The following is a 7749-nucleotide window of genomic DNA, read 5'->3' as shown; positions in this document are numbered from 1 at the left end:
TATTCTTCCTCTAGCCTCAACACAGAACTTAAAAGAACAGCAAGGAATCACCGATGCATCCCTGAGTTATTTCCAATTCAAGGCCATCTGTGGACCAGGACAAACCTTCTAAGGTTCAGCTTTTCATGATACCATTTGACATGGTGAAATCAGTTTCTCTGAGGCCACAGGCTACCCACTCGTCACCAAGCAGGATCTCAGGCCTAGTGGAAGAAGAGACTAGAATCCTTCAGGGAATTTCTTCTCAATTACTATCCCAGACAATTGCTGAGAACATAATATTCTCCTCCACTTCTTGCTAAAGTGAAAGGGGTGCTTGCTTCAGCAGCACGTATACTAAAATTGGAATGATACAGAGAAGATTAGCATGGCCCCTGCGGAAGGATGACAAGCAAATTCGTGAAGCATTCCATATTTTTAGGGAATATTATTCAGCTGTAAAAAGAAATGAAATTGAGTTATTTGTAGTGAGGTGGATGGACGTAGAGTCTGTCATACAGAGTGAAGTAAGTCAGAAAGAGAAAAACAAATACCACATGCTAACATATATATGGAATCTAAAAAGAAAAAAAAAAGGTTATGAAGAACCTAGGGGCAGGACAGGAATAAAGACACAGACCTACTAGAGAATGGACTTGAGGACATGGGGAGGGGGAAGGGTAAACTGGGACAAAGTGAGAGAGTGGCAAGGACATATATACACTACTAAATGTAAAATCGATAGCTAGTGGGAAGCAGCCACATAGCACAGGGAGATCAGCTCGGTGCTTTGTGACCACCTAGAGGGGTGGGATAGGGAGGGTGGGAGGGAGGGAGACACAAGAGGGAAGAGATATGGGGATATATGTATATGTACAACTGATTCACTTTGTTATAAAGCAGAAACTAACACACAAAAAAAAGAAAAAAGAAAACAAAAACACAATCTGTGATATAGCTGAAAAAAATAAATTAATTAAATAAAGTGAAAGGGAGTTGCCTTCCTTGAAATTATATGATTCATGGCAAACATCTAACATTAATTCCAGGAAAAAGGCTCAACATACAAAGACATGGAGAAAGCAACAGAGAGAGTCTGATAGAGAATTCATGGGATGAGATGCAGCAAATTCTCACTCTATGTATCATTAGCTCTCACTGCCTGAACAGAAGATTGGTGGCCTTTGACTTGTGAAATGCCTCATTCCCAGCACCACTGCTCAGGGAAGATATTAAATTGGGTCAAAGAATGCCAGTCACATGAGATGATGCTGATAGGGCTCTGAATTATTCACAGAAGACTGGAATTTCTCATTCCAAATGACACAATTCATTTGCCAGCACAGGATGTGCTGTATCAACCAACCCTCTCAGGCAAGTCTGGTCACCAGTCTAGGACCTGGAACACCATAAGCCAGACTCCAAGCATCCAGAGTCTTTCTCTGTCATCCAGATTTGTCATTCTTAGGTAAAGAGCATAACTCAATCCTATGGACATTAAAAGGATAATCAAGGAATATTATGAAACAATTCTATGCCCATAAATTTGATAACCTTGGTAAAATGGATCATTTCCTTGAAAGACACGATTTGCCAAAATTCACATAAGAAGAAATAAACAATATGAATAGGCCTGTATCTATTAATGAAATTGAATCAGTCATAAATAGCCTTCCAAAATAGAAAGCATGAGACCCACATGAGTTCGCTGGTGAATTTTAACAAATATTTTGTAAAGAAATTAAACCAATTCTCTTTCAGAGGATAGAAGCAGAAGGAATACCTCCTAACTCATTCTATAACTCATTCTGTGATGCCAGCGTTACCCTAATACCAAAACCAGACAAATACATACAAGAAAAAAGCTACAGGCCAATCTGTCTCGTGAACATAGATGCAAAATCCTCAACACAATATTGGCAAATCAAATCCAACAATGTATAAAAAGAATTATATACCATAACCAAGTAGGATTTATCTCAGTGATGCAAGGCTGATTCAACATTTGAAAATCAATTAATGTAATCCATCACATCAATAGACTTTTAAAAATCATATGAGTATATCAGTAAATGCAGAAAAAGCATTTGACAAAAATCCAACACCAATCATGTTATAAAATTCACAGTAAATTATGAATAGAGGATAAATTCCTCAACTTGATAAAGAATAACTACAAATGTACCCACTGATCACATCATTCTTTTTTTTTAAATTAATTTATTTTTTATTTATTTATTTTTGGCTGTGTTGGGTCTTCATTGCTGCGCGCGGGCTTTCTCTAGTTGCGGCGAGTGGGGGCTGTTCTTTGTTGCAGTGTGAGGGCTTCTCATTGCAGTGGCTTCTCTTGTTGCAGAGCACAGGCTCTAGGCATGCGGGCTTCAGTAGTTGTGGCGCGTGGGCTCAGTAGTTGTGGCTTGCGGGCTCCAGAGCACAGGCTCAGTAGATGTGGTGTACAGGCTTAGTTGTTCCACGGCATGTGGGATCTTCCTGGACCAGGGCTCAAACCCATGTCCCCTGCATTGGCTGGCAGATTCTTAACCACTGTGCCACCAGGGAAGCCCCACATCATTCTTAATGGTGAGAAACTCTAAGCTTTCCCATTGAGATCAGGTACAAGACAAAGATGTCCCCTCTCACTATTCCTTTTCAACATAGTACTAGAAGTTCTAATCAATACAATAAGATAAGAAAGGGAAGTAAAAGATATACATATTGGGAAGGAAGCATCAGACCCATCTGTCTTTGTTCACAGATGCCATGGTCACCTATGTAGAAAATCTTTAAAAATCACAAAAATATTCCTGGGGCTAATAGGCAATTCAGGGTTGCAGAATATAAAGTTAATATATAAAAGTCAACCACTTTCCTATACATCAGCAATGAATAAGTGGAATTTGAAATAAAAAACACAATACCATTTACATAAGCACCTCCACCAAAATAGAAATGCTTAGGTATAAATCTAACAAAATATGTATAAGATCTGTATGAGGAAACCTACAAAACTGTGATGAACAAAATCAAAGAACTAAATAAATGGAGAGAAATTCCTGTTTATAATAGGAAGACTCAATGTTGTCAAGATGTCAGTTCTTCCCAATTTGATCTATAGATTCAGTGCAACCCCCATCAAATTCCCACCAAATTATTTTATGGATGTTGACAAACTGGCTCTAAGTAGTACTGGAGAAGTAAAAGGCCCAGAATAGCCAAAACAATAATGAAGGAGAAAAACAAGGTTGGAGGAGTGGTGCTACTCGACTTTAAGACTTACTATGAAGCTACAGTAATTGAGACAGTATGGAATTAGCAACAGGGCAGACAAATAGATCAATGAAATAGGATAGCCCAGAAATAGACCCACACAAATATAGTAGCTGATCTTTGACTAACAAGCAAAGGCAATACAATGAAGAAAAAATAATCTGTTCAACAAATGATGCTGGAACAAGAGTCATCTACTGGCAAAAAAGAAAAAATGAACCTAGACACACAGCCTTCACAAAAATCATGCAAAATTGATCAAAGACCAAACTGCAAAACACAAAACTATAAAACTAGAAGATAACACAGGAGAAAACCTAGGTGATTTGGGTATAGTCGTGACTTTTTTAGATACAACACCAAAGGTATGATCCATAAAATGAAGAATTAATAAGCTGGACCTCATTAAAGTTAAAAATCTTCTGCTCTGTGAAATACATTGCCAAGAGAATGAAAAGACAAGTCATAGACTGGGAAAAAATATTTACAAAAGACACATCTGATAAAGGAACATTATCCAAAATATACAAAGAAATCTTAAAACTCAACAATAAGAAAACAATCTGATTTAAAAAATAGGCCAAAGATCTTAACAGACACTGACCAAACAAGATATACAGAAGGCAAATAAGCATGTGAAAAGATGGCCATATCATGTCATCAGGGAAATGCAAACTGAAACAACAAGATACCTCTATATACCTATCAGAATGGCCAAAATCCAGAACATTGACACTATAAAATGCTGGCAAGAAGTTGGAGCAAAAGGAACTCTCATTCATTGCTGGTGGGAATGAAAAATGTACAGCCACTTTGGAAAATAGTTTGGTGATTTCTTACAAAACTAATTATACTCTCACAATATGATCCAGCAATCAAGCTCCTTGGTAATTACCCAAAGCAGTTGAAAACTTATAACCACACAAAAACCTGTACATGGATGTTTATGACAGCTTTATTCAAAATTGCCAAAACTTGGAAGCAACCAAGATTTAAGTAGACGAAAGGATAAACTTTGGTACATCCAAAGAATGAAATATTATTTAGTGCTTAAAGAAAGAAATGAGCTATCAAGCTACAAAAAGACATGGACAAACTTTAAATGCATATTACTAAGTGAAAGAAACCAATCTGAAAAGGCTACCTACTGTGTAATTTCAACTATATGACATTCTGGAAAAGGGAAAACTATGGAGACAGTAAAAATAATCAGTGCTTGCCAGGTTTTGTGGGTAGGGGTGGAGGTGTGAATAGGCAGAACATAGAGGATTTTTAGGGCAGTGAAAACACTTTGTTTGATACTATAATGATGGATATATGTCATTATACATATGGCTAAACCCATAAAATGTACAACACCAAGAGTGAACCCTAATGTAAACTATAGACTTCGGTGATTAGGATGTGTCAATGTATGTTCATCAATTGTAACAGATGTACCACACTGGTGGGAGATGCTGATAATGGGGAAGGCTGTGCACGTGTAGGGGAAGGGGATACATGGAAAATCTCTGACTTTTCCCTCTATTTAAGACTGCTCCCAGAGTAAAAGAAACCTTCCTACACTGTTGATGGGAATGTAAATTGGTGCAGCCACTAGGGAAAACAGTACGAAGGTTCATTTCATACTGTTCTAAAAATAGAGTTACCATATGATTCTGCAATCCCACTCCTGGGCACATACCCAGACAAAACTATAATTCAAAAAGATACATGCACCCCAATATTCGTAACAGCACTATTTACAATAGACAAGACATTGAAAGAGCCTAAATGTCCATTGACAGATGAATGGATGAAGAAGATGTGGTACATATGTACAATGGAATACTACTCAGCCATAAAAAAGAATGAAATAATGCCATTTGCAGCACCATGGATAGACCTAGAGATTATCATATAAGTGAAGTAAGTGAGACAAAGACAGATATATGATATCACTTATACGTAAATATATAAAATATGTAAACAACAAGGACCTACTATGTAGCACAGGGAACTATACTCAATATCTTGTAATAATCTGAAAAAGAATATATATATATAATTTTTTAAAAGACTACAGTAAAAACAATAGTCTTAAAAAAAAGCCTCAGCTACAGTATAACTACAAATAAAATAGATCCTTTGCAATTAAAAGGAGAAATCACCCTAACAATAAGTTGTGTAGACTGATATATTTCATTTATTTGATTAATATTTATGAAAAGCCCAATGTATGCCAGATACTCTTTGGGACCACAGAGAAGAGACCACTACTTGCCCTAGAGGAAAACCTTTAGGGAATGAAGAAAAGCAATCCAGCGGTTACTAAATAATATGCTTAGTCTTATGGATAGTGGTGAACACAAGAACATGCAGAAGCCCTGTGAGAGCCTCTATTGCTACCTATCCTGGTGGATGCAAGAAAGTCTTCCTAAAGATATGTACTTGATTCTGGTCAGTCTTAAACGGCAAGTGGAAGTTACAAAAACCACTGACTTTTTTTTACTGTTTCTATAGTTTTGCCTTTTCCATAATGTCATATAGTTGGAATCATATAGTAGGTAGCCTCTTCAGATAGGTTTTTTTACTTAGTAATATGCATTTAAGATTCATCCATGAGTTTCTGTAGTTTGATAGTTCTTTTTTTTTTTTAAGCACTGAATAATATTCCATTGCTTGGATAAATCAGTTTATTTATCCATTCACCTACTGAAAAACATCTTGGCAAGCAAGGCAAGCAAGGTCTCAGGCTCTAACAAAATAAGAACGTTTACTTCCTCATAATGGCAGTTCAGTTAATCAACAAATGGAAGATAAAATGAAAATAATGTAAAATGGAAAACTCAGTGATAAAGTAACATAGTTTAACTCTATTTAGAGCCACAGAAAATGAAAACAGTTTTCATTTCTAAATACAGTTAAACTATGTTCCTTTGTCACAAACTTAGTGGCTAAAAACAACACAAATTTAATATCTTACAGTTCCATAGTTCAGAAGTCTGACATAAGTGTCACTGGGCTAAAATCAAGGTGTTGGTAGGGCTGCACCCTTTTCTGGAGGCTATAGGACAGAATCTGTTTCCTTGCCTTTTCCAGGTTCCAAAGCCTGCATTCCTTGGCTCATAGCGCCCTTCTTCCATTTTCAACGTCAACAACATAGCATCCCTCTGACCTTGCTTCCCTCATCTCCTTCTCTGACTTTTCTTCAGCCTCCCTCTTCCACTTTTAAGAAGCTTTGTGATTACACTGGGTCCACCTGGATAATTAAGAATAATATCTCTATTTTTGAAAAAATTTTTTGATCCGTATAGCTGTTTTACAATGTTGTGTTAATTTCTGCTATACAGTAAAGTGATTCAGTTATACATGTATATATTCTTTTTCATATTCTTTTCAATTATAGTTTATCACAGGATATTGATTATAGTTCCCTGTGTACACAGTAGGTCCTTGTTGTTTATCCATCCTACATATAATAGTTTGCATCTGCTAATTCCAAACTCCCAATCCTTCCATCCCCACCACCTTGGCAACCACAAGTCTGTTCTCTCTGTCTGTGTGTCTGCTTCTGTTTTGTAGATATGTTGATTTGTGTTGTATTTTAGGTTCCACATATAAGTGATAACACATGGTATCTGTCTTTCTCTATCTGACTTACTTCACTTAGTATGATAATATCTAGGTCCACCCATGTTGCTGCAAATGGCATTATTTTGTGTTTTTTATGGCTGAGTAGTATTACATTGTATTATATACCACATCTTCTTTATCCATTAATCTGTCAGTGGACATTTAGGCTCTTTCTATGTCTTGACTATTGTAAATAGTGCTGCTATGAATATTGGGGTGCAAGTATCTTTTCGAATTACAGTTTTATCTGGGTATATGCTCAGGAGTGGGATTGCTGGATCATATGGCAACACTACTGTTAGTTTTTTGAGGAATCTCCATACTGATTTCCAGAGTGGCTGCATCAATTCCCACCAACAGTGTAAGAGGGATCCCTTTTCTCCATAGCCTCTCCAGCATTTATTATCCATAGACGTTTTAATGATGGCCATTCTGACTGCTGTGAGATGGTACCTCATTGTAGTTTTGTAATATCCCTATTGTGAGATCAATTGACTAGCAAACCTTATTCCATTTGCAACCTTCATTCCTCTTTGCCATGTAACCCAACATATTCACAGGTTCTGGGAGTCGTGTGTGAACATCCTTGTGAAATTTTCCCAAAGAAGTGAAGTTTCTCCAAAATCACTATGACAAAGTGATTCAAAGAACAAAAGGGAAATGTGAATGTTAAATATAAATACTTTAGCCTGGAAAAGTTAAAATGGTTAAAAACCCAAAGCAGTGAGGGGAACCAAGATGGCGGAGTAGAAGGACGTGCTCTCACTCCCTCTTGTAAGAACACCAGAATCACAACTAGCTGCTGGAAAATCATTGACAGGAAGACACTGGAACTCACCAAAAAAGATACCCCACATCCAAAGACAAAGGAGAAGCCACAATGAGATG

At 36.9% G+C, this 7749-nt stretch overlaps 1 non-coding gene across 1 annotated transcript; it reads left to right on the top strand.

Annotated features, from left to right (window-relative positions):
- The first annotated feature begins 312 nt into the window (after positions 1-312).
- LOC114236052 (U6 spliceosomal RNA) lies at positions 313-419 on the top strand. Its single transcript, XR_003622089.1, has one exon. It is a non-coding gene; the product is annotated as a U6 spliceosomal RNA (small nuclear RNA).
- Positions 420-7749: the final 7330 nt, after the last annotated feature.

This window comes from Balaenoptera acutorostrata, chromosome 4 (assembly GCF_949987535.1).
Source record: "Balaenoptera acutorostrata chromosome 4, mBalAcu1.1, whole genome shotgun sequence".
Classification (NCBI taxonomy): domain Eukaryota; kingdom Metazoa; phylum Chordata; class Mammalia; order Artiodactyla; family Balaenopteridae; genus Balaenoptera; species Balaenoptera acutorostrata.
Note: the sequence above shows the minus strand (reverse complement) of the source record. Positions and strands in the feature narration are given on the sequence as shown.